The sequence below is a fragment of the Corvus brachyrhynchos genome, unplaced genomic scaffold, assembly GCF_000691975.1.
Source record: "Corvus brachyrhynchos isolate BGI_N302 unplaced genomic scaffold, ASM69197v1 scaffold595, whole genome shotgun sequence".
NCBI classification, from domain to species: Eukaryota; Metazoa; Chordata; class Aves; order Passeriformes; family Corvidae; genus Corvus; species Corvus brachyrhynchos.
Genome location: NW_008238373.1, coordinates 880870 through 906992, shown reverse-complemented (window position 1 = coordinate 906992; position 26123 = coordinate 880870). Strand labels below are relative to the sequence as shown.

Below are 26123 nucleotides of genomic sequence, written 5' to 3'. Positions count from 1 at the left end.
AAGGCAGCTTCTCCTTGCATCTACTGAAAATCCCCAGTAGTGCCAGCCACAAAAGCCTCCACACTCCCCCAGGACATCAGGATGCTGTGGGTGCTGTCCTGAGAACTACCTTTTCATAAGCATACTTGCCCAAGTTCCTCCTTCACCCGAATCACCACGATACTGCCACTCTCACACAGACTTCTTCAACCCAGTCATGAAAACCTGTCCTCTTTGCCTGATGTTTTGACTCTACTTTTGACCACGTGTAGGCACATTCACAATCTGTTAAGATCATGGCTCTTATCAGAGTATTTCACTGCTATTTACAGTTTCCTGAACTAAGCTTAATCCTTTTTTAAAGCCTGAGTAGAAGGCTGCCAGGACCTACCAGCTCATCTTCAAAATCACAAGGCTTTCAAAATTATTATTTGGTGGTTGTTTTCTTCAGTTTTGTAAGACTCCCCAGCACCACAAGTTCCAGATTTTTTCCTTCAAACATCAGAGCTAAGAAAATCCTTTCAAATCAGGAGTTAAGAATACCATTCACAACTATAAGACTTGTGGTAGAAACATGAGTGGTACTCAACTGAGTCTCAAGTCTTAGCAAGATTAACCAAATCAATTTGTCAGTTTCAAAAGATATTCCATCATGTTACTCCCAGGCAGAAGGGCAGATTTTTGTTTTTCCACGGAAGGTTTAGGTCATCCAGACACAGATGCAATTGGATTTTGGTATTATAATACAGTCCTGCCTCAAAAAGATAGTGAAGGTGGTTATGATTGAGTTGCCATGACCTTCTTGTATGATGTGCTAGCTTATGAATAACCTTCCTATCATGGAAGGAAGGAAAAGAAGAGAGGAATGTACTAGACAGCTGGAAATCTAAAACTGTAATCTCTAAGAGATATTCATGTGCCGTATAATAACCTGCACAGATTATCTGCAGGTGAACAAAGATAATCTCAGAATGGACTATGTTCTAAATTTCAGTGAAAGCACAGAGCTTTACTATCTTCAGAAATGGTGACGATTATGCCTTGTGTACTTTTTTAGCTATAGTATGTGACGTAGAACAAAACCTACAGGTTGCAAATTTGGTGATATTACAATTTTTTCATTTTGGGTAACAGTGGGTAGGCTGCTGTGTTAATGCCAGAGGCAAGCAAGATTCACCTTTAACCACACACACAGTGTGGCAATTAAACTACCAACCAAAAGACAAAATATTTTCCAAGCGTCTTTGAAATAAAATGAAAACTACAGACTACTGTAGTAGTCACTAAATCTGCATACCTGCTGTCTCCCTAAGTCTTTCAAAATTTAAAGGCTGCAAATGTCAGGCTTAGTAAAATCCAGCTCACTACTAAATTTTTGCAGGACATCAGCATGCACAGTACCCCTCAAAGATTTATCTTCTTGTGACAGGCAATCTGGCTTTAATTTCCCAAGTCCCTCTGTACTTCCACTTACAATCAGTCAGCCTCCCCATATCAACACCTTTCTGATATACTATAAACTCAAGAAATATTAAAAAGTAAGTAATCATCTCTATTTTGGTAAATCACGGAATCAAGTGATTGTTTTATCCTTAAGACTCTTGAGCAATAAATTAATATGAACAAAACAAAGAAATTCGTGCTTCAGTACAATTCAAATATTTTTATGATCCAATTCACACTTATAAGTACAGATATATATCTCCATACTACTATTGAATGTATCTCCATACTACTATTATGCTATATCATTCATCACCTACTTCAGTAGGATTGTAAAGAATTACGTATAGCAGACAATCGGAAAATCCTCCATAAAACCCAGATTTTTCTTCTGTTGAGATACTGTCATTTAGAAGGAACGAAAACACAGTTTTAAAAGAACATAAACCAATTATTCTACAAATAGTTTACACTGTGTGCTGGTTTTAGCTAGGGTAGAGTTGATTTTCTTTACAGTGGCTATTACGGGGCTGTTTTGCATTTGTGCTGAACACAGCATAAATATTGAGACATTCTGTCATAATATAGAGATTTTTTGTTATTGCAGGGCTTACACAGAGCCAAGGTCTTTTGTGCTTTTCTTTTGGCAAGTACACTGGGGCTGCCTGAGAAATTGGGAGGAGATACAGCTGGGATAGCTGACCCCAACTGGGATATCCAAAGGGATACTCCAGACCATACGACATCATGCTCAGTATATTAAGTGGGGAGAAGAAGGAGGAAGTGGGGATGTTCGGAGTGATGGTGTTTGTCTTCCCAAGTAACTACTACACGTGATGCAGCCCTTCTCTCCTGGAGGTGGCTGAACACCTGCCTGCCCATGGGAAGCAGTGAATTAATTCCTTGTTTTGCTTTACTTGTGGGTGTGGCTTTTGATTTCCCTATTAAACTTTCTTTCTCTCAGTTCATGAGTTTTCTACCTTTTACCCTTCCCATTTTCTCCCCAATGCCGCTGGTGGGAGAGTGAGTGAGCAGCCATGTGGGGCTCCACTGCTGGCTGGGTTAAACCACAACACACCGCTTCTAGTAAAAAACTGAGGCAAGTGGAGAAATACTTCACAGGTTTTTTTAAATCATAGCATTTTACTGACCATACTAGGCTTAAAAGCTCAGTTTTACTGTAAAACAGTGCTTCAAGCTGTAAAGAGGATCTCCATGGTTAAGGCACCTAATGAATTCTCTCTTAGTATTTGATCAGCCAGGTACCGAATCTGGTGTCCATAGGAAATTACTCTATTTTAGTGTTGGTAAATTCTGACAATTTTTGCTAGCTGAAAATTTGTACACTGCACAATAATCTCAACTCCTCAGTTTATAAGGAGAATAGAATATTTTTTAAATCACTGAAATCCTTCCCAACCTGCCCTGGATTGCTTTAAAGATTATTCACCAATTTTTCATTTACAGCTAAACCGAGGGTTTCAACTCTATCAGAAACACATATACTACTATTCATGCTCTTAAAATCCCTAGTGAGCGTATACCTAAAAGGAAACAAATCTTGCTTGCTTCTAAGTGTTGTGGGGTTTTGTCTTGGTTTTTTTTTTTAATTGGGTTTTTTGGTTGGTTGGTTTTAAATCGAACACTTCATCCCTAACAAATCCATCACTTAAGACTGTAGAAGGCTGAAGGGTTAAACCACGTTCTCATAAGGGATGGCTAGAACTAAAACACTAGCTCAAATGAAACAGGAAGTATCCACTAAAAAAATAAATAACCAAAACTAAAAAAAAAAATATACAGCTCTTGGCTGTTATTTTAACATTGCTATCAAAATACTTGGAAAAAATAACACTGACATAAACCTGATGAACATAAAAAGTCACTGTAAAGGGGGCAATGCTGAAATCATCTTTTAGTAAGATTTAAAGTCGAATAAAAAAGAATAAATAATCTAGTTGATAATGGAGAGTGACAAGGACTGGGTTCAGTATATACATACCAAAGGCCACTCAAGGATTCTGCTACTTTTTCCCATAGGGGTGAACATGGTGTTGGCTAAGTTAAGGATTGGACTTGATGATCTTAGAGGTCTTTTCCAAATGATTCAATTATGCTATGGTAGGCTTGCTCCATAAAAAACCATGAACAATTAGCACATAATTACTAGCTAAGAACTGAAAGAATGGTGAAAAGAGTATTTATCCACTTTCCCGCTTTAAATCAATAAAATCAGATCAAATTTATTTTGCGTATGCCTTTATTTCCATTCATTTTGACCTGATCCTGACCCCCATCCATTTTTGTATTCATTTAAAGCTTTTAAACACTGTCACATATGCCAAGCATAGGGTCTTGCTGACACCTAAACAGCTGCCAAAAGACGCTGGGTCCATGACAGGCATCCAAGGGAAAACCATCAAGAAAAGGTGAATAGACTACTTCAATGTAATTTATCTGTAAGCTATGTGCACAGCTCCCTCACAAATATATGTCATCTCTACTGAAAAAGGGACATATCCTGATGCTCTTGCCAAGTTCTCAGGGAAAAGCTTTCAATCAATAACAACAGTAGGTCTGATAAAGTTTGTATCCTTTGTCCTCCAAGGCCAGTTTCACCATATTGGATAGAGCAAAAAAATCTTGGGAAGATTTGATAAGGATTTGATTAAGTATTTGGTCCAAATACTGGAAAAATACATCCGCTTTATTTGCAGAAATGCTCAGACATTAAATATATCAAGTGAACACCATCAGTCATTAATGAACATCCATTTCAAAGGTGTTTTTAAAAACCAAGCTAGCTTCATCTATAGGTATCACATAAACACCAATCTACAGAAAAAGGATAAACAAATGATCCCTTTGCAAATCTTTAACAATTTACATTTTCAGATGTTTATTTAAAAAAAAGCCAGGAGGTAGTGAGATAGAGATTTGAAATAGGAGAGAAGAGCCCACTTTCATTGGCATTGTAGAACCACTGGCAGTGGTTGTTTTGCTCAACTGTATTCCCTTTTTATCTGCCAAATTCTAACACCAGAAACACCAGAGGTGTGCTAGGGCTACTGGAAGTTGCGTCTACCTGCAGAGAAGCACATACAGATCTGTCTTAGAACTCATGAAAAATCTAGGATTAGTCAATCTTGCGAAGTCTTTGGTGCCTAAGGACCAAAGAGGAGTGGCCTATGTTTGTGTATTGGGTTTGCATGACAAAGTTCTGCTATTGGGAAGGGGCCTACAAGAGTGGCTTCTGTGAGAAGCTGCCAGAAGTTTCCCCCATGTCCAACACAGCCAACACCGGCTGGCTCCTAGACAGACCCATTGCTGGCCAAGGCCAAGCCAATCAGGAATGGTAGTAGAGCCTCTGTGATAACATATTTTTTAAGAAGCAAAAAAAGATATTGCACAGAAGTAATTTGTGGCCAGAGAAAAGAGGCATGAGAATATGTGAGAGGAACAGCCCTGCAGACACTCAAGTGAGTGAAGAAAGAGGGAGAAGAGGTGCTCCAAGTGCCCAAGATGAGATTCTCCTGCAGTCCGTTGTGAAGACCATGGTGAAGCAGCTGTGCCCCTACTGATCATGGAGGTCCACAGTGGAGCACAGATCCACCTATAGCCCATGGAGGAGAAGGCTACTGGAAGGACATGTTGACTCATGAAGAGAAGAGCCCACACTAGAGCAGGTTTCCCAGTAGGACGTAGTGACCCTGTGGGGGACCCATGCTGGCTGGATCAGTCTGTTCCTGAAGAATTGCACCCTGTGGAAGGAATCCGCATGCAAGCAGTTCATGAGGAACTGAAGCCTGTGGCAAGGACTCACACTGGAGAAGTTCATGAAGAACTGTCTCCCGTGGCAGGGATCCTGCACTGCAGAGGGGGAAGGCCTCCTCTCCCGGAGGAGGAAGCAGAGGCAGAAACACCTGAGTAATCCCCATTCCCTGTTTCTCTGTGCTTCTGGGAGGGAGGAGGTAGAGAATTGGGAATAAAGTTAAGCTTGGAAGGAGGGAGAAAGGCCTTTTAAGATTTGTTTTACTTCTCATTATTCTACTCTGATTTTGATTGGCAGTAAATTCAATTAATTTCTCCTAGTTGAATCTGTTTTGCCTGTGACTGTAATTGGTGAGTAATCTCTGCTTGTCTTTAACTCATGAGCCTTCTGCTATATTTTCTGTCTCCTGTCTAGCTGAGGATGGGAGAGATAGAGAGGCTTTGGTGGGTGCCTGGCCTCCAGCCAGGGTGAAACCACCACATCCAGACACATTACCTTCATATCACTGGCAAGGGTAACTACTGCTAATCTTCAGCAGTCAAGTAAACCTTTACTAGGGGAACACCTTAAAAGCTGGCTCACCTGGTCTTCAAGGAAGAACCAGAACCACACCAGCAATACTCAGGTACAGAAGCGAGCCAGGCTTTTGTTCTTTGCTTGCACTGAGAAAATTGCTGCTGCTACCTTCACTTGAAATAAGCAGACCAGTACCCTGATCTCCTGAAATGTGATGATGCTAATTCCTTATTCAGATAACAAGTGCTATTTTCAGTTCTTCCACTGGGAAAAAAAACCCCACATGGGTATTTGAAAAAATCCAAAGCTCTGGCACCTAGCCATGACAAAAAGCCAAAACTAATACGATTTCCAACAAATACTGGAATGTACTCTGCAAAACAGCTACGGTCCAGTGCGTATCAGCTGCTGGTGGCCTTCCCCTACAGCTAACTACACACTGCCCATATTAGCTACCAGTCATTTCAACCCCAGGCAATGCACTGTCGTGCATTATCACCACTTCTAGTTTTTAAGCATTTTGTAATGAAATAGTTTAAATGTTGGAGTCAGGACTGATTTATTCTGACAGGTTTCTATATGTTGAATTAAAGCATGCATAGACCTTAACCATCTGTTAGTTTAAATGAAGGCAGCTATCAAGTCATGTGAATGGAGGCTACCTGAAAGACAAAAACACAGCAAATTTCACTCACACCCGCAGACTTCACAGTTCAGATATGAAGCTGTAAGAGGGTAAATAACTGCACTTAGCCAAAAATACGATGCATGAGATTTACAAAGCAAGAGCATCTTAGTTCAAAACACGACCCCAAGCAAATACCAGGAATTATCTGGGGATCTACCAATTCCCACCCATGTTTTGATTACAGGAATAAAAAAAAAACCAAAACAAAAAACCCCAAACCTCAGGAATAAGCAGGCTTGTCCAAGGGATGATCAAAATGATCCATATTTTATCAATGTTTTTGAAACATGGGCAAATACTTCAAAAAGCAAAATGCTTTTAACTTACAGAAGGCTGTATAGCCTGTTACTCCGTTGAGCTTTTCACCAAGCTTTCAAGAGTGAGGATGATTACAGGAAACCCACAAACTTTACTGACTGGAAGTAGCTAATCAAAGAGTACCAACCCAACCAATCAATCATGTACATATCTATTCAGCTGGGCTTCCTACAGACAACTGAGCTGCAGCATCCAGCTGCAGCTGGATGAGGCTGTGTGAACATAGCCCAAAATTACATGTTTAGACAGGCAAAAGATATTTCCACAATGTAAAGAGGAAAGTATCTGGGTTGAATAAATCTGTCCAATTGCTACTGCCCATTGGAGTATGGATCCCATCCACAGCACCATTAATTGGTAAAGCAAAATTCCTAAAGAAAAAGTACCAAAATCTGAATAAAGTTTTCAAGGTTAAAAACTCTTATCTAGATGACAACATTTTCCTTACTAGAACAGCTTGGCATTTCTGAATGCTAATCCAAGCATGAGAAATACAGGTTTGGAATAAGCATTGCTTTATTCTTCCAAGCAGAGTGCTCACTCAAGACACGACAAACATAATTCTTTACTTCACGCAGGCTGCTGTACTCCTGGACAAGAGAAGCAGCTGGTACTAAAATTAAAAAAAAAAAAAAAAAGTATTTCAAAAGAACCAGAGAATACTATACAGATTTTAAGTGTTAAACATTTGCTTAGCCTTAGAATACCCGTGTCCCATCTCAGTTTGCAATGATAAACACAACAGGTTGATTTTGCCACTTCTGTCTACATCCATTTGATTTTGTAACTGAGTACACAAAAAATTGAGTAATTTGTGTTGACAGGAAGAAAATCAAATGTACATCATTTCTCCAAGTGAGCTGTCTGAATTTTAACAGTGTACAAATACCCATACATCAGCTGAAAATAGCAGATGTCATTGCACAGCTAAAAGGTGAAGAAACCCAGATTCCTGTCTGTTTTCATTGATAACTAAGCTAAGCGGAATTGCTTTCCACATTATCGTCCTTCTGCTGACTGAAAGCCAACTGTTTCACTACACTGGTACACACCTGTGGTTGATCATTTCGACTCAAGGCCTGCTGGCTCATGATGTGACTTCATGGTCAGGTGAACAGCGATGAAGGAGGGCTACCCACCAGAGGTGGTGTTCACATCCACCCCATCTCTTACTACTCACACTCACCTGCTGCACTAGCATCTATGGTGGGCCACATCAGTGAAATAATCTGTCCTTTTGCACAGTACATGTCTGTACTGTGCAAAAGGAGCTATAACAGGCTGGAAAGACAGGTAAAATATAGTATCAAATCATGTTTCAGAGAACAAACCAACACAGGGTAGAACAAAGGAGAACAAAACAGGAAAGCCTAAGGGTCTGCTTCCACTTTTTTCCTCTTGAAGAAACTATCACTATGCCCTTCCTAACCTGAAATGTCATCAGGTGCCATGGTGATGTGAGGGAAAAGCTTATGCAGCACAGTCATATATGATAGGAACAGTGAACCTTATTCCTAAAAAAGGGCTCATTACTCAGATTCATTACATTTTTCCTACTGACTTGCTTCAAGTATTGTGTTCATAGCAGCACCCATGTTCCAGGAACTGCTGCCAGACAAAGGCCACCTTCATCTGCTGGATTAGCTCTAACTGCAGTGTCTTGGTTTTTTACACAAAAGTGCTGACAGACAAAACCACTAAAACCCTGCCTACCCTTGACTCAATGACAAAAATTCCATCAGCTTAATCACAATGAGTTTTAACCCAAGTTACTTACAAACACCTGAAAACACTTGGGGTGGAAAATGTCAGAAAGGCCACGTGCTGTTGATGTAAACTCAGCAGAGTTGCTTGGCATACAAGTAGACATAAAATACGTTAAAAACAAAAGCCAAAAAAGTAAGGATAAAGCAAACACAAAATAACAGCAGCTTACCTTTTGAGGTGGTGGTCCGTGGTCATCCAAATAAGTGGAATTTCCTATAAAAAGAAGAAGGATGGAGATAAACAAAAGCCATCCAATGCAACTTCCAAACTTTCCAATTCATGGAACCAGTACACTTCTATCCCACTGGTTTTGTGGTGCCAAATAATTCAAGGAAAATAAATTCCCTCAGCTTTAATTTTTGATTAAAAAGTAATTTATTTTGACTACATTTGTAATACAAGATTAGATGCACACTGTCATCTTACCAAAAAAATTATATGGCCCAAGGCAGTTTTAATTAATCAATCAATCATTATTCAATCATTTGTATGACAAAAAATTGCCAGGTGCATCCTTGTACATGTTAAGCAAGTAAGCACAGTTAACTGGAAAAAAGTTTTCTTAAATAATCACGTATCAAAGGCCTTTATCAGATTTTGGTCTGATGGAACTGACAAGCATTCATTTCTCTCTCTTCTAACTGTTTTTCCAACCTCCAAGCTACTTTTTTGTTCTCAAACAGTACTGACTGAATGGGAGTTGTATTCTGATGTAATTGCACCTGCCTTTTCAAGATTCTCTTTTAATTCAGACAAAAAGCTTCAGGGAAAAAAAAAGCTTCTAAACAAGTCCACCCTTCTTAGTAAGCTACAATAGAAAAAGGCAACAATTTCAGACTTTTTACCCATTCCTTACAAACACACACCAACACATAAAATACACACTCCCTCACACACATAGACCGTCCTCCCTGTAACTGCCCTTCCCGAACTCTTCTCCTGAAGTATTAATCACATGCTTTCCCAACATCTTCCAGCAGATGATGAAACCTTGCAGCACGCCTAAAAGTTCCCCTTGGGCCACACATACCTCTCCTCTCAGTCATCCTCCTACCAAAGACAGCAAAAATACCTCTGCTCTAACCTTACATCAGTATGAAGTAAGAGAGTAATTTTTACAGGTGCTTACTAGACATCCAAAAGTTACACAGAAGAGGACTTTAAAAAGCTTGTCCTGCTCATGAGCATCTCTGCTCCTGGGGTGTTGAATAGGCAAAAAACCACAAGCTAGTGGAATACAGCATCATTTCAGAACCAAAGGACTTTGTGCTTGACAATCTAGCCAAACCCCTTGTTTTTCCAAGTGCCAAAAAATGCCCCCAGAGGTTTCTGGATCCAGGAGGCAGGAAGGAGATGTTTGTGTGTGTGTTATGGCTACAGAACAAGGAAGTGAAACTTTAGTGTGGAATATTCAATAGCACCCACACCAGTGCTGGGAGTTGTTTTCAGCGGGAAAAGCAGGTAGCTGGAAGTGGAAGGGCCCCCATTCCCTTGCCCGACTCTTGGGGGAGGTAGCTGCCACCTGGACCACACCATCTTGGGGGGAGAGAGCCTGCCAGCCACCACTGCTGCCACAGCATGATGAATTTCTTTGTACAACAAAAAGTTGAGATTACCTCTCAGAAATATTTTGCTTTCTGTTTTTCCTCTTGTTTTCTGGCATATGTTATAAAGTACTGAAAACTTCAGTCAGAAGGCTTCCAACTCATCTAAAGGGAAGTCCCAATACCCCAAACACACTCTTTTACGTTGACCTTGGAAGAGTCTGAGCAACTACAAAAGCCCAAACAGTAACTTTTTGATGGTCATTTGAAATCACAAATCATCTTCTGAAGCATACCAGAAACTATCTCTCTGTACATTTGACACAAATACCCACCCTTTGAACAATCCAGTTACTTAATTTAATGCCATAGATAATATGGCTGATGCCCTACATTCATATCCATACAGGATAATTTCTTTATTCATTCCTCTGACATGATTCTAATTGCCAGGGAAGAAATTCAGCTCCCAGACTACTGAAAGAGATGGCAGTCTGGTTTTCTGTTAGAGTAGCTACTCCACACACCGTGACATGGACTTGAAAATAAGCATTTCTCCTCTCAGTTAATCTGGGAGAAGAGCAAGGAAAACTTCTCATTCAGGATTTACCTGAATCCTGTAGAGTCAGGCTCTTACTAGCTCATAGCAGCTTCCTCCTCTTTGCAATTAGGCAAGCAGAAAGACACTGTTGTTGATAAAAACATTTCTGATAGTTTTCTCATTGTGTCAGGAAAATTGTTTGATTTTGATACATAACAAAGTGATGCTCGTTGTCTAAACAAGTTAACACACTTGAGAAGTCAAACATTAGATGAAAACTACTAATTTTTTTTTTTAAATTAGCAAAACTTTAGGTTTTGTAATTGGTATTAAAGTGGTTACAGGAGTAACAATTTTTTCCTTGTCTCCCCAAAATATATGCAATTTATGCTAACCAAAATAAAAGGAATATTAACTACATATGTATTAACTACCTTTGCCAATCACATATCACAGCCAATTTTGCAGTAGAGAAGGACTTGAATTACCAGTCAAGAGCTTACACAGCATCTTATAGAGCAGCATCAAGAGTGTCAGAGTTATATTACAGAAATATTTTTGAGGTATTCCTTAAAGTCAAAGAGCTTATAACTAATTCACCTCTCTGTATCAGTAATCTATGTTCTTAGTATGAAGACTGCATTTTCCTTCCTTGGAAATTTTTTAATGATCAAAATTACATGAAAATATCTCTAGCTTTGAACATACAACCCGTAGATTTGATTTCTGTAATCAAAATGTTGGTTTTTTCACAGCGCAGTCTAGTTACTACTGTATCCACTTAAAAGACAAGAGTACAATTATGAGTCATTTTATAAAGGTTTTTTTCATGGCAGTTGCTTGCTCAAATTCAGAAGCTGTAAACTGATAGAAATGAATTGCCAGGCAAACACAAGTGAGGAAGGAAACAGAGATTTGAAACCTGGTCAGAATAACTCACAATGAGCAGAGGATGCAAAAGCTGCAGACAGTCTCCACACCCTTACACTGCCCCAAACTCCATGTGCAGAGCTAGCTCCTCCTTCTGCTCCTCAAGCACACAAACCAGAGTCAATCTTGGCGTCCACGGCTCACCACATCAATTTAACAGTCTGAATTCTTTTGGGTTCAAGTTTTAAATGAGAATTTGTTTTCAGTAATAAAAGCAAAACTTTTTGCTGCACATTTCATACACACTAAAATAACTCCACAAATCCAGCTGCAATGGAGTGCAGCAGCAGCCTGTGAGGTACACCAGCCAGCTCCTTAACCCCATGAAGCCCAGCATGTGCCCTCGCTGACCGTCGCATTATAGGTCTTGGCTTGCTTCCATTCTGTCTGCAAAACAGGGGCCACACTACAGGAGCCTTCATGAATGCAGAAATATAATGAAAAATGTGCACCTATGCAAAAGGCCTGAAGGAAAGATGATGACTTTAACACAAGAGGCCACGAAAATCTTACTAAGTATGACTCCCAAGCTGGGTACTTACAAGTTTTACAAACCTAAAACAGGGCACCACTTCTACACATAGGGCCACTTTTCACACAATCCATATCAGATTAGGTTAGTTTAAAAACAATTCAGCATTATAAAAATTGCAACCATGGAAGCATACAAGGTAAAGCCAATCTATGAACCACCAGCTACTAACAGCTGATGTAGTAGGAGAGCTGCACAGTAAAAATCAGAGACCTAGGAACAGATACCAAAAGCACCAAAGGTACATAACCTCAACTGTTTATTGCAATTGCATTAACAAGCTTATCTAAGATGGAGAACATTATCATGCAGCTTTTATACGCTATGGCACAGACAACATGTGTTTGATGTTACTAAGTGCCACAAGAAGAGAAGAGGCTTTCTGCGGTGGAAATGATAAAGTCATAGAAGATAGAGTCATGCTTCCTCATTAGGCATCTTGTCCATTGCCCCAAAGCAACCTATGGCATTAAATTATTAGGATGACTTCTCTCAAGTCCTTTAATAAAGCTTATTAAAGACATTATTACTCGTCTGCTGACCAACAAGATTATTCTAGATTTTTTTTTCCTGGAGAGGAGTATTTACTCTTCAAAAAGGAAATTTTCTGCCTTCTAGAAGAAGTCTTTCGTAGACTTCTGAAAGTCTAAGGCATTAGAAACAAGTCAGACAAAATAATCAAGTCTCAAAACAAGTGGTATTATGCATTCCATAAACATGCTCCACAGCACACTTGGGCTGGCTGAACACGTCTCCTCCAGACTCTGCCAGAGATTAAAAAAACCCCATCAGCTTTATTATAGAAAATGGTGAATACATGGAGGCCGTCCAAATTTTTCCATAATTTACTATCCTTGAGGTTAAGTGAAGCAGCTGTATGCAAAATCTTTGGGGAAACCTTGTGGTTACGTTCCTTTTTTCTTGGAATCACTGAAGTGTGGGGGTTTTGTTTGAAGCAAGCCAAGTTTAAACAGAGATAGATGGTCAGTCAACCAGGATTAAGGACAAATACTGCTGTGTACAGTTCAGAACTACAGATAACAAAATAACTGCAATTCTGGAAAAAAACCTTTCCAAAAAATGACTGGGGAGTACAGGAATAGGAATTAAATGGACTTACGTGTGAACTGAAGACTCTTTGATAGTAACTGAAATAGCATAACTCTACTCGAACAATTCTGATATCCCATGGAAAGAATTGTGTAAAGATAGGGAGAGAAAGCCAACACTGAAAATGTGGAGTTTGGACTATTTTTCTGGAGCAGGGTTTTACCTTGTAGGGAGTCACAAGCAGCAGTCTAAGGGAGCTGGGACCCAGCTAATGACAAAACTAATTTGTCTTGTAAAAATCCTTCTTTGTTCTTTTCACTTGGCCACCACCTCACACTTCCAGGCACCAATACAGCCTCTACTGGCAAACAATCCCTTAGACCCTCTAATGTTTAAAGGAAAGGAACAATTTAATAGTTGTCTGAGGAGTCTTCTGGTCTGGAAATCAGACTTTGAAGAAGAATTTCCCCACCAAGCACCTCTAATCATTAAGAGCTGCACCTTCAAAATAAACTGAAGTGCCAGTAAGTTATTAGAAGAGGATAAACTCTGCTCTGCTTCCTTTGTTATTTTTTTCCCTCCCAGTTATGCAGTGGACATGCTTAGAAATTTCATAGATGTTTACACATCTGAAATAATATGATTTTCTTGGTCATCATATCATCACATCTTGGAGCCCTTTCTGGTCCAAAGGCAGGAAAGGGGTTAGGAACTACAACTTGAAAACTAGCAGACTAGCAAAATGATGTTTGCCCACAGCTCAAATCTAACTTAAAAGGAAAATCCCTGCTATTCCTGAGGTCAGCACAGTCACACCAGCTTTCACACAGGAAAGTTTTTCCAGGGGTGTACACGGAATGTTAACACAGCAAAACAGCAAAACCCCACTGACCAATCTGCACTAGAATACAGAGTGACTTATTGCTGTTTCTTACATCATATGTAAAAAGCTGTGTACCTACAATTGGTTTCCTCTGTGCAAGACTAACATCCTATCAAAATTTTCATTTCTGACCACAAAAAAAAGGAAAATAAACTTTATTTTTTAAAAACATTCCTCAATGGATTTTTTTTTCTTCCTTTCTTACCTTTAAAATAATTTTAGTTACTCTTAGTTTTTAAAATCATAAATGCAATAAAACCCCCACTACCACAAACCAACCTACAGGCAAAAAACGAAACCAAACCAGCACCAAACCCACACATTCAATTCATTCTACATCACTGCACACAATGAAGGAAAAAAGATGGAACATGACAAAAATACCTATTTTGCTTTATTACCCAGTGAACTGAACCCTAGAAACTTCATCATGATATAATTCAGATTTGTTTACCTACAAGTTTCATAGTTCTAACACAATTAGGAGAGAAAGTGGCACATTCAAGGAGAGTTTTTGAAAACTTACTGGCAATTCTGCATATGCATTATATATGGAAGTACCACTGGTAAGAATACAGATACGAAGGGTTTGAATAACAGGAGGTTCTAAACCAATGCGGAATATAATATACATCAGATGGCCCTCCTCTTGCAAAGAGAGGAGACTGCAGAAGGCAAACTACTCCAAAATCACAGATCCGCTCTGAATTGTGAGCATTTTAAAATGTATAGAGAGGTGTTTCATTTAATTGTTTTGTTAATAAACTGCTTTACTAATACTGGGGGAAGGGAGAGGGGAAAAAAATTAACATTAAATAAAGAAATAAAACTAGCCCCAACAGGTACTTTCCCGCACACAAAGGAAAAGCACATATACAGCTCTGTTGAGACACTGTAGAGAAAACCTACCAAAAAAAATAAGGTGCCATTAAGCCAAACTTTAATTCCTTTTGCTATGAAAACAAAGACTGTGATCTATCTTTGTGGCCAGGCAGCTCTTTACTAAATGCACTTTAAAGACCTATTAACCTGTTGTTAACTTCACTCCAGTTTTCAGATGGTTCTTAAATTCAGCATTCTGGTATCACGCAGCAAGTGGACACAGATTAAATATGGTGTCCTTTTCTTTCCTCCTCAAAGATTTTTATCTTACCTTCTGTCAAAAAGCGTGCCAAATATTTTGTAATGACTTCTATTCTTAATTTCCTCAGCAAGACTTACCGTAACAAAATGCAGAGTCAGTTCTATAAATACACACAGCTGTTCCTGAGGAAAAAAAAATCTCTCAAGATGTGTGGTCAAGTTATACCTACAGCTAGGCAGCTACCAACAAACCTGTTCAGAATTTAAAGGGGCAAGTTGGGAAAAGCTCACAGTTCAACAGCTGAACTGCCACCCACCAAAGTAACACAGACAAACGCTTGTCTCTGACTTCATTTCTTAACTGGATAACATGAGAATAATGGTGAACACTGTATCAAATTATCATGGCTGAATATAAAAATGAACAGAATAGCACAGAAACTAGCAAATCAGAGAGTAGTTAGAAACACCTGATAGTTGGAAATGAGTTTGACTCCATGACATCCAGGTAGCATACTTGGGAATCCGCCTGTGGAAGGCTGCAGAAACAACTGCATCTGAGAATTAACAGGGAATGAATGAGTGAAAATACAGCTGAAAGAAAATTCTCTGACAGTAGCTATCAAAACCCAACACTTTTAAACTGGAAACAGAAAAATGTTGCAACAATCAGGGGATGAGGACTGGACAGCACTGGAGATAACCAAGAGGAAATAATCAAGCATATGCCAGGAATATCACACTGCTTGAGAACCAAGAGGCAAATTAAACCAAGTCTTATTCCAGTAATATTTCTTTTTAATGATTACCTCATTTTTTTTTATTTTTAATCAGGCAAATTTCCCTTAGGTACTGTTCTGGATCCTACCACTCAATATTCTCATTCATTACTTGAAAGATGCATTAAAGAGTACCGGTATCAAATTTGATAACAATACCAACTGAAGGGACTTAAAATCTGCTGAAACTCTGAAGAGAACAGGAAGATACTGATCAGTTAAAGAAATTGTCTGAAAATGCAAGATACAATCCAGTAAAAACAAGCATACAAATTTCAATATGGATAAAGGCAACATCTTCATAAAAGCAGAATGGAAACAAAGTGGAAACTGCAGAAAAGAGCCATGATGGGAGGTGAAAACCAGTTCCCTCCCTTTGCATCTCTTTTAGCACTCTGTGAAAGCTTTTCAGGAGGATCATTCCACTCCAGCTGAATGTACAGAGACATTAGCTTGGCAAGAAGTTTAAACTGGTTGTCATATGAAGAAACTTTTTAACACTTAGGATTACTCCATTTTCCCCTTTTCCTCCTAAGTGAGAGAAAACTGCAAGAGCATTTGCAAGCCATTGGACTTCTTCAGAGAAAACTTTTTTTCTCCTCTACCCTGCAGAACGCATAATGCAGAGGAAGAAACTCTACGGGAGTGATGGTGATGGAGCCATGACACTTTCCCTTTCAATGCACACTGCCACACAGGGAACAGCACAGCCAACGCAGGAGACTTCCCTCCCTCCGTGCAGCTGAAGTACAGGGCTGCAGCTCCACAGATGAACCTTGTCTTTACAAAGCTCCCCTTACCAAAGTGATGACAGTGAGGCTGAGGGATGTACAAAGGACATAATGATGAAGCTTCAAGGAAGACCTTGTCAAGTGCAAGGCCTCTTAGTCTCACTTCACTCTGCCATTCAGGCTACAAACTCCAGGGAATCTGTATCTAACCAGACACCTTCTCAGATGATACCAGTCTCAAGTTTCCTGTTACATCAGTGACAGACATCAGCTCTACTCTTTCACATGATGTTTTTCCAGGAGACAAGGGTTTTATTATTTAATCTTAACCCAACTTGCAAGCTTTATTCCTGTCTGCTGCATTTATGCAGATATATTTCTCTCTTTTTCCCCTGCACAGGCAATCTTGGCAAACAGCAAGTCAATGAATTCTGGAAAACACCCAGCTGGCAAGTCACCAGTTATTCACGGAAGACTTTTATTACTATTATTAGTATTATTAAGTACTACACTGCAAATACTATCCAGAAGGAGTTGTTTGTTGGGCGTTTGGTTTGAAGTTCCTGTCCCTGGAGGCACATTTCCGAGAAGCTGCCTAGGTCTGTGGTCTGACCCCAGCGGCACCTTCCTAGCAGAGAAAAAATGAACATGCTTCACAGAAAATTGGTCATATACATCTCTAAAGAATTATTCATATTTTTATTGTGCTGAAGCCAAATGAGTTTTCCTTGCATGTGCTTTTCACAACATCTGAGTCATATGGTTGCTATGATTTTGTCTCACTTCTTTACAGAGGCAGCTGCATTTAGGATAATGGACCCCCCATATGAGGTAGTCTGCAAGATCGAGCTGTAAGTCTGTTTTCCACTTTCTCCATAGTTCAGGTTTTCTTAGTATTGGATCTCAAAAAATACAAATGAAAACTTTAAAAAGGAACCTTTTTACAAGTCTGTCTCATTTTCCTCTTTACCAATTTTTTGTGCCCCAGGAGAATCACTGTAAAACTCTTCCCTATACTTCTACGAAAAGCAAGAGCACTCTATGTAAGTAAGAAGCAGCTATCTTTGTATTGCTTTCTTTTCTCAATATACAATTGAAAAGGAATTACAAGCTGTTTAACCATTATTAGCTTCCCATCCTCCAAGGTCTTAACAGACACAAAACTGGAAGTAGCATTTCTTGCCAAGTTTGTTAGAAGCCTGTAACTGCAAAACGGACCATGTAAGTAGGTCAGATAAGGAACATACTGTACCTAAATGAGCTATTTCTTCTTTATGACATTAGCTTAAAATTTTATTAATCTCTACTACAAAAAATACTACAGCTTCAGATGGCTTTCAAGACTTCAACATGATTTAATAGAAATATTTTCCATTACTATAAATCCTTTGGCCAAACTGCTCATTTTTCACACTATCCAGCTTCTCTTCGTGAAGACATTTTAACTCCTCTCTACCCCAGTCTCAAAGAGATGGATTTGAGTAACACAAAGACTTCTCAGTGCAGGAGTTTTGTATTTTAAGAACTTCTATATAGAAACTGCATGTTCAAAAACAAGAGCCAAGTTTTAGCAAACACAGAGCATTGCACTAGATTTAAACCTGCCTTTCTATTTCAGCATCCTTTCATCTTCTGCAACTGTAAAAGTACAGGATTAACCCCATTCCTGTCATTCTGAACCCTTGCAATACGTAACTTCTACTTCAGACTTCAGCCTTTACTGAGAAAAGTATAATGGAATAGATAACTTGAAAGTCAGCATTTCTGAAAGTATTTTCTTCCTCTACAAAGCACTGCAAGTGTCTAGCACAAGCCTTATGATTCCTAGAAATATTACTTTTTCTGCCTTTTGCCTCATTTCTCATGATCTTAAATAAGATTTGTACCTATTTTTGTATGGGTGCGTGATTTGTTAGATTGATTCGTAAACATTCAGTAGGATGCCCTACAAAAAAAAAAGAATGCATTGTTATAAAAACTTTGCTCTTCAAAATCTAATGCTGTCCTCATTACTGAAGCCGAGGACCCACAATGCATACACCAGGCTTACCTGTGTGAAAGACACTACACAGCCCTCATGAGCTTCCTCAACTCAAACACGTCCAGCAGTAAAAACAAACGTACCAATTTGAAACAGCAAAAATTTGGCTATCAGTTTTTTGATAAGCATTTTGTATGCTTTCAATTTTCAAAAGTTTGAGTGAAAACATTTGGAAGACAAGTTTTCAGATGTATTGATAAATTCTTGCTGCCTTAAGCTCTCCAATGACTAAAACAGTGTCCTGAAAGTGTCAGCAATGGCAGATTCTGCATTAACATCTTTATGTGGAAAAGGTTAACTACACTGTAGCAGTGCCATACAACCACTGAAGCAGACCAAGTGTCAACAGCCTCAGCAGAACTCTTCAAACTGGCATTATTTCTCTCGTGCTCCCTACCTGTCCCAGAAATACTTGCACTTTATGTATCTACTAACCTAACTCAAAAAAAGCAAGGAGCTCAAACTTGACGAAGGTAACTAAGAGGGTCGTAAATACATTTTGACTCACTGGGATAACTGTTTACTTAGGACTGCTCTTGGATGCTTTGACCGCACTCATGAACTCTGAGTTGCAAACATTCACTACTGGTAACAATTACCTAGGCGTGCTCTTTCTTTTTATATCATTTTCCTGTGTTTTATTTAGCTTGGAGAACCACATCAGGATGTCACCACTAAGATGTGGTAGTTTAATAGATCTCTAACTGCCACTCACCAGCCCTCCTGCAGACAATGTTTCTTACAAGGGACATCTTAAAATATATGAAAAACATCTGTGCCATGTAGACTATGACGATATAGCAGCCATTATCTAAATTCAAATTCTCAATGTACATGCGGATTAAGGTAATTTTTTACTACATCTACATATAACTAAATATATATTTATTTATATAAGCAACAACCACTGCTTTGCTTCAGTGGTTGGGAGATTTCTACACAACATTAAATAAGTTGTTTCAAAAGTTATAACAAAGATATTCACCTTGTCACACGCTACAGACCAGTATAAATTAGATGTACTATATTATGTATGATGGTGTAACGTTTTTAGGATGTGCTTGTCAACCTTCTGTTCAAGAGTAAAAACGATTTTCTAATGCCAGAGCTTTACGATAATGCTTTAAACTTTTGCTGAAAGGTAAGAATAGGCTTCTTGTTCTAATCATACAGCAGGCAGAGTGGTGTTATTCTACATTTCACAGGGTGATTTCAGCAGCAGTATTTCATTTCTACAAATTTCCATTGAGTTTGGCTGAGACAGAGAGTAAAGAAATTGCAGCATACTGAAATCAACATTCAGACATACATGAAAAATGCAATTCTTTGTCCTTTATTCTGCATTAGTCTACATTTCTCAGAAAGATGACATTATCAAAAAAGATAGAGAAATCTACCCAGAGAAATCTAACCTAGAGAGTTGTTTATATTGTTTTACATCAAAAAAAAGCTGAAGACCCTCTAGAGCTAAGCCAGACTACTGTTCAATGCTATCTGTCAACAGCAACCATGGTACCAGGAAAAGGTCATAATATTTATATAGTATGTGTTTATAATATTAACCATTAAATGAGTTCTTCTCTTTTATACCCAAGAATGCAAGAAGAACACAAAAAAAAATCTTACACAAATGTAACACATAAGAAGTACCCTCTCCCCTATTAAAAAGTTAAAGAGTTGTGATTTTCTGTACATTAGAAGCTTACATACTAATTACATACAGATCAGTTTACTCTTGCAAGTTATGCATTTCCTTAAGTAAAAACGTTCTTACATGGCAAGAACATCCAGATCTCACTCACTAATTTTCTTATGGCTTTGTCTTTCTTCACATGGGATTTCAGTCCCTTTACAAATGAGGTTCTCCAAGTACTTCTGTAATTGGTAACAAGTAATTCTGGAGCTAAATTATTGAGTTCCCTAGGCAACAACAGATTGCAAAACTCACTTCTCTTAAGTGAGCCCTATCTAGGATGCAGTCTTCACACAGGAAATGTATTCACATAAGCACTACAGAAACAAAATCAAATCTCACTCCATTTATTCAAGCGTTCACTGCTCACAGGTTTTGTTTGGTGGGGTTTTTTTTGGTTGTTTACGGGGTTCTTGTTGGTCTGGGTCTTTTTAATGCTTGTGTCTTAAAGCCAGGTACTTAAAAATTAAGGAACCTAGCATCTTCAGACATAGAAACAATGGTCTACAGTGTAAAAATCATCAGGATAGACACACAGCTATGGGGATGGTGCCTGCAGTATTGAAATAAGTTATTCATGGAGAATTTAACACTTCTGTAAATTATCCTGACCTCTGATCCAAAGATAGAGGGTACTTTCTGAAGAATACGGAACTCTCCCCTTTGAATGGACTCCCGTGGGAAAGAGATTCTTTTCCAAAAAACCACTCAAAAATCACTTTAATGCCAAGACCAAATTTGCTTCAATCTGATCACAACCTACACACTTGAAAGGAGCACAAGCAGGGGACTGCAGTGCCATGGCAATTTGCTACCCTGAGAAGAACATGAAATAACCTTTCAGCAAAGTTGCAGCAGTTTGCTCTGGGCTTCCGTGTCTTTTGGCCTGACAACGCTCTAGGCTTTGGGACACGTGTCAGGACTTTTGTGGCGTTATTTTCCTCTTCAGACCTCAAAAATTCATCTCAGACTTCCTACCACAAGTCATTTTGTTCCAAGTCTTGACATCCGTATGGATCTGCTATCGGCAGCTCTCATGCTATGGTCAGCCAGTGTCAGCTCCTCAGCTCCCCTAACTCCAAACAAAATACAGCTGTGAAAATACCTCCTCTCTGCTGCCACTGCAGCTTCACACAAGCTGTTTAAGAGGTCTCCACTGTTTTCTTCTCGTTTCCCACAGCAGTTTTCACTGTATTACATTATTTAACAATCAAGAGTCTTCCAGAATTTATTTTTGACAAACTCTAAGAAACAATGCAATTCCACTAGCTGCCTTCTCAAAAATAGTACATTATTTTTTAATCAAATTGAAACAAACACATAAGAAAAAAGAAAACCCAGCCCTAGGCATTTTTCTCACGCTGAAAATATACCAGCCTAAATTACTGAAAATTAGGAAGCTGAAAATGGGACCTTGAGAAGGTAAAACTGAGGTAGAAGACAAAATGCCATGGCACTGGGATTGCCAATACTTATTTCAGAAGACACCAGTATATTTACTCAGGCTGAGATGTGAGTTCACAGCCAAGGCACAAGCAGTAAAGTGCTTCAAATGACTTGACTGGGCCCAGAGTTCCTACTCCCATGCCAGGCAGCTTTCCTCCCTTCTTTGCAATCCTCCCTTAAATAAGACAAAACAGTGTCATCACCTCAAACATCTCTAATAACAATTTTGTCTTCAGAGTCATCCTTAAATACAAATCATTGTTGACATATTTTGCAAGAGTAATAAAAGTGAACCGTTATAAAAGCCCTGTGATGGGTTACTTTAATACAACAGCTCCTGGAAAGCCGTGAGAGGAACTAATATTTTAAAATAAGGTCTATACCAGCAACACTTGCAGGACTGAGCCTTAAGATTAGCACCTCTTTGGAAAGAGGATACAGCCTTCTGACATGCTCATGTAGGGCCCAGCACTCACTAACTTCACTATTAACTAAAACACATCAAGTTTCCAACATCCCTACAAGTTTACTATTCATTTATTTAAGCCCAGGACTTCATAAACTCTTACACTTTTGACTCTTTTGTTGGCATGTAAAGAAGCAATGCATTTAGCTCCTAAGAAGCCCTGCAATATACTGCCATTTTAGATCATGGAAACTTTAAAGAAAGAGGCATAAATAGAGTGCCATCAGCTGGAACATGCATCAAGTGAGCACAAACAGGATTTTGCATAGGCAGCTATATGAGGCATATATAAAACTACACAATTTTACAGCAAGACAGAGAATCCTACATACCACCCACCCCAAGTGGAAACCAGGGTGGTTGTGTTGCTTTTGTGTCCTTTTTAAAACAAATGGCCTGGTACATGAATCACAGCATGAAACCAGTGCACACATACCATCACCCCACCCTCCTCAATAACACCAGAAAGTTTAGAGCTTGACAACTGTCCTGGGCTGATGTTATGAAGCCGCTTTATTCCTTACCCACCGCGCGTTGCCCAAGGACGCTGTGCCTTTAGGATGGACCCGGGGGCGGGGCCGGAGCCAGGGCCCGAGGGGGCGGTTGAACGGTTCAGCCCAAGGGCTTCAGGCTCCGGGCAGGGCTCGGGAGGGAGCGCGCCGGGAGCGCTGTGCTGCTTTTTGGTCTCCTTTGGGTTCCAGCTAGCTGGGAAAAGGTTCTGTTGGGGTTTTTTCTTGTTCTTTTTTCCCTTTCCTTCCCCTTGCCTCACTGCCTCCCTTCCCTCCTTGCCGGTCCAAGGAGCCTGCGGGGTGGCCCCGGCTGGTCTGAGCCTGCGTGTCTCTGGGAATTCCTCTCTGGGAATTTGTTTTATTTTGAGGGTTTTTTATCCTGTTCTACCCTGTTTTGTTTGTGTGTTAATAAACAGTTTGTTTTTTTCCACTTTCACTTGTTGTGACCCACTTGTCTTACTGGTGGAGGAAAAGGGGGAGGCCCTTTTGCCTTCAGAGGAGACACTCATCCTGGAGTGCTTCCTCCTGAAGTTTTGTCTCCAAAACCGAGACTACAGCAGAAATAGGAAGACCAGTTTTGTGCTCATATATCCTTTCTGGTTTCGGTTTGTTCATTGTTTTTCTATCTCACCCACTATTTCAGAAGTGTGTCTTTATTGTAATGGAATCATATTCTACATACAATCTTGACAGGAAGAAAAGCAACTTTGCACTTAATTCATCATGTCATATTAAGCTACTACATTTCTGCTTGGCCTGGGAAGGATGCCAACAGGCTAAGCATACTCCTGCCACCTTCAGTTAAGGAAAAAATTTCAGGGTCTTATGCTTTTTTCTGCACTCAACAAACCATAGCTTTGATGATATTCTCCCTTTTTATAGTGCAGCTGAATGACAGGATCCATTTTCACCATGTATTCTCATGGCACTCGCTGAATGCTTAGCCAAATTTTAAGTACCATGCCTGAAAACTATTAACTAACAGAAGTCATCCCTTATGAATTCCCCAAGAGAAGAAAAAAATAAACAAGCAGAAAGATGGATATCAGCACCTCATCACCAACATTGCAAAGTCTCAGTTCTATGCTGCATCGTTCTGGGCTACTGCAGGTACACAGACCCCAGGAAAAGCTCAGACCCCATGCAAAATGCCAGCCTTATTCAAGGGATCAGACCATGCCCTCAAGCTCTTCCACCATCACTGCTGAATCTGGGAGTGCTACCAGCAACAAACAGCAGGACAACTTCCTTTAAGTTAAATGTCTACAGAGTATGAGACAGTGTTCACAACTGCCAATGTCCACAGCTCCCAGGAGTCACAAGTCTTGGTTTAGACTGCAGAATCACAGAACAATTTTGGCTGGAAGAGACCTCTAAGATCATTAAGTCTAGCCATTAACTCAGTACTGCCAAGTACACCACTGAACCATGCCCCTAAACACCACATCTACATATCTTCTAAATACCTCCAGGGATGGTGACTCAACCAGCCTGTTGTAATGCTACTGGTTCCAGTGGAGAAATTTTTTCTAATAGCCAATCTAAAGCTCCCCTAGCACAATTTAAGGCCACTTCCTCTTGTTCTATTGCTTGTTACTTAGAAGAGATGTACCCCCAGCTTGCTACAACCTTCTTTCATGTGGTTTTAGAGTGATATGGTCACTTCTGAGTCTCCTTTTCTACAAGCTAAACACTGCCAGTTTCCTTAGATGCTCCTCAGGACTTTTTCTCCAAACTTTACACCAGGTTTGTTCATTTTCTCTGGATGTGTAATTTGGACACATTTAAATGTCAAGACATTCAAAGTTACTGTGGGAGCCAACAAGAAAAAGGACAGTGCACATCAGTGCCAAGAAATGTGGAGCGAAACATTACAGCATCAGGTAGATCCCTTTCCTCTTTTAGCACAAATTAGCTACAAAACAAATATTAAGATGAACAGTGGCTAAAAAGTTTTTGGACTTCCATAGTTGTTTCTCCAAGTTGTAGATTCAACAGAGCCGACCCTATTCATTGGCCAACACTGGTACCATTGCTGGGGCTAAGGCAGATGATGCACCAGAAGCAAATAGGTTCATCACATTAGATAATGGTGCTCTAGCCACAAACTACAAAAACCCCCAAAAAACAACATCCACAACCCAGAAACAAAAAACTAATGAAAACCACCATTTACCTAGGTATTTATTCCTGATGCTAATTTCTCAGCCATTCTGCAGAACAGATATACTCAAATTGTCACAACCCAAACAAACATTCAGAGTAATTTCTGCTGGAAGCCAGGGCTGAAATCATTGGAAACTTTCAGCTACTTAAGTTTGGTTACACAGAATAGTTTCTCCTCTGAAGGAAAGAGGGATTTCCTGCACAGACCTGAGCTCTTACAAGGTGGACTTTTCTGACACTTTACTTTTCGTGCAATATTCTGACAATGTTAACACAAAAATATTAATACAAAAATAAGGCAGTCAAGGCACCCTTTCCAAAGCAGGTATACATCTGTAAATGTACAACACACAAATAAAAAACAACTCTCAAGTTCCAAGAACTTTAACATGTTTGTAATACTTTATACAGTATTGCTAGTCAGCAATTAATTCGCCCAGACAGAACAGGACAGCAATGTATGTCAGTAGAAGTTAGGGAAGGCTGGGAAATGTGATTTCATAGCACAACTAAAATCTAGGAGCAATTTAGTCACTCCAAGATCACAAAGGGGAGAGCAGTTTTACTCCTCCCAGCTGCTGAGCAATATCCTGGAGAAACTATGGTTTCTGTTAAAACGATCACAGAGAAACAGGCATTTTACAATTTCAAAAATTGTTTTCAGTACAGAAGTAAGTGAAGGTGGTTAACACTTTTCAGGAAACTCATAAAGGCAGTACAGAAATATCAGAATCCCACTTATGATGTCTTCAGTGATTAGAAGTATTTTTGCTGTTACAAAGGAAGAGTATCTTCACATCTAGCAACACTGTTTTCACAGAGTTAAAATTAGTCTTTTTTACTTTCTTGCAATCTGGCATGAAATCTAGTTTTCTACTTGACCCCCATTCTTAGTATGCCATTTAGGACCCAGAACACGATGCAATTTTTGCATTTTAACTATTTTTCTTCAATTATGTCAGTTCCATATTTTTTCCACAACCGACCTATTATTTACTGTCAACCTATTACTGCTACATCATTCTGAAACGTGTCACTGCCCTTACTGGTATCCTAACGCTGTCCGCATCATTAATTGTTGTCTTCCCTGATGGGGGAGACGTGTAGATTTTTGCCAGGAGAAAAAAGGAGGCAAATGGGACTTCATGCTTCTCAGTCTCCAGATAGGTGTTTATTAATTCTTATCTAAGGAGTACAAGCCACTGGCATGGCTTAGACATAGCACAGAGCAGAGAATGCAGCAAGA

At 39.4% G+C, this 26123-nt stretch overlaps 1 protein-coding gene and 1 long non-coding RNA gene across 2 annotated transcripts in view; one reads left to right on the top strand and one right to left on the bottom strand.

Moving 5' to 3' along the window:
* The window catches only part of LOC108447173, a 15040-nt gene extending 9499 nt beyond the window's left edge, over nt 1–5541 (top strand). Inside the window, exon 3 of the long non-coding RNA XR_001862583.1 lies at nt 5430–5541. This is a non-coding gene — a long non-coding RNA (uncharacterized LOC108447173). The remainder of the gene's footprint in view (nt 1–5429) is intronic.
* Nucleotides 1–26123, bottom strand: part of UST (uronyl 2-sulfotransferase) — a 156188-nt gene that overhangs the window by 101613 nt on the left and 28452 nt on the right. The window contains exon 2 of the mRNA XM_017736401.1: nt 8653–8696. The gene's annotated coding sequence lies outside the window, so the exon portion shown is untranslated. The remainder of the gene's footprint in view (nt 1–8652; nt 8697–26123) is intronic.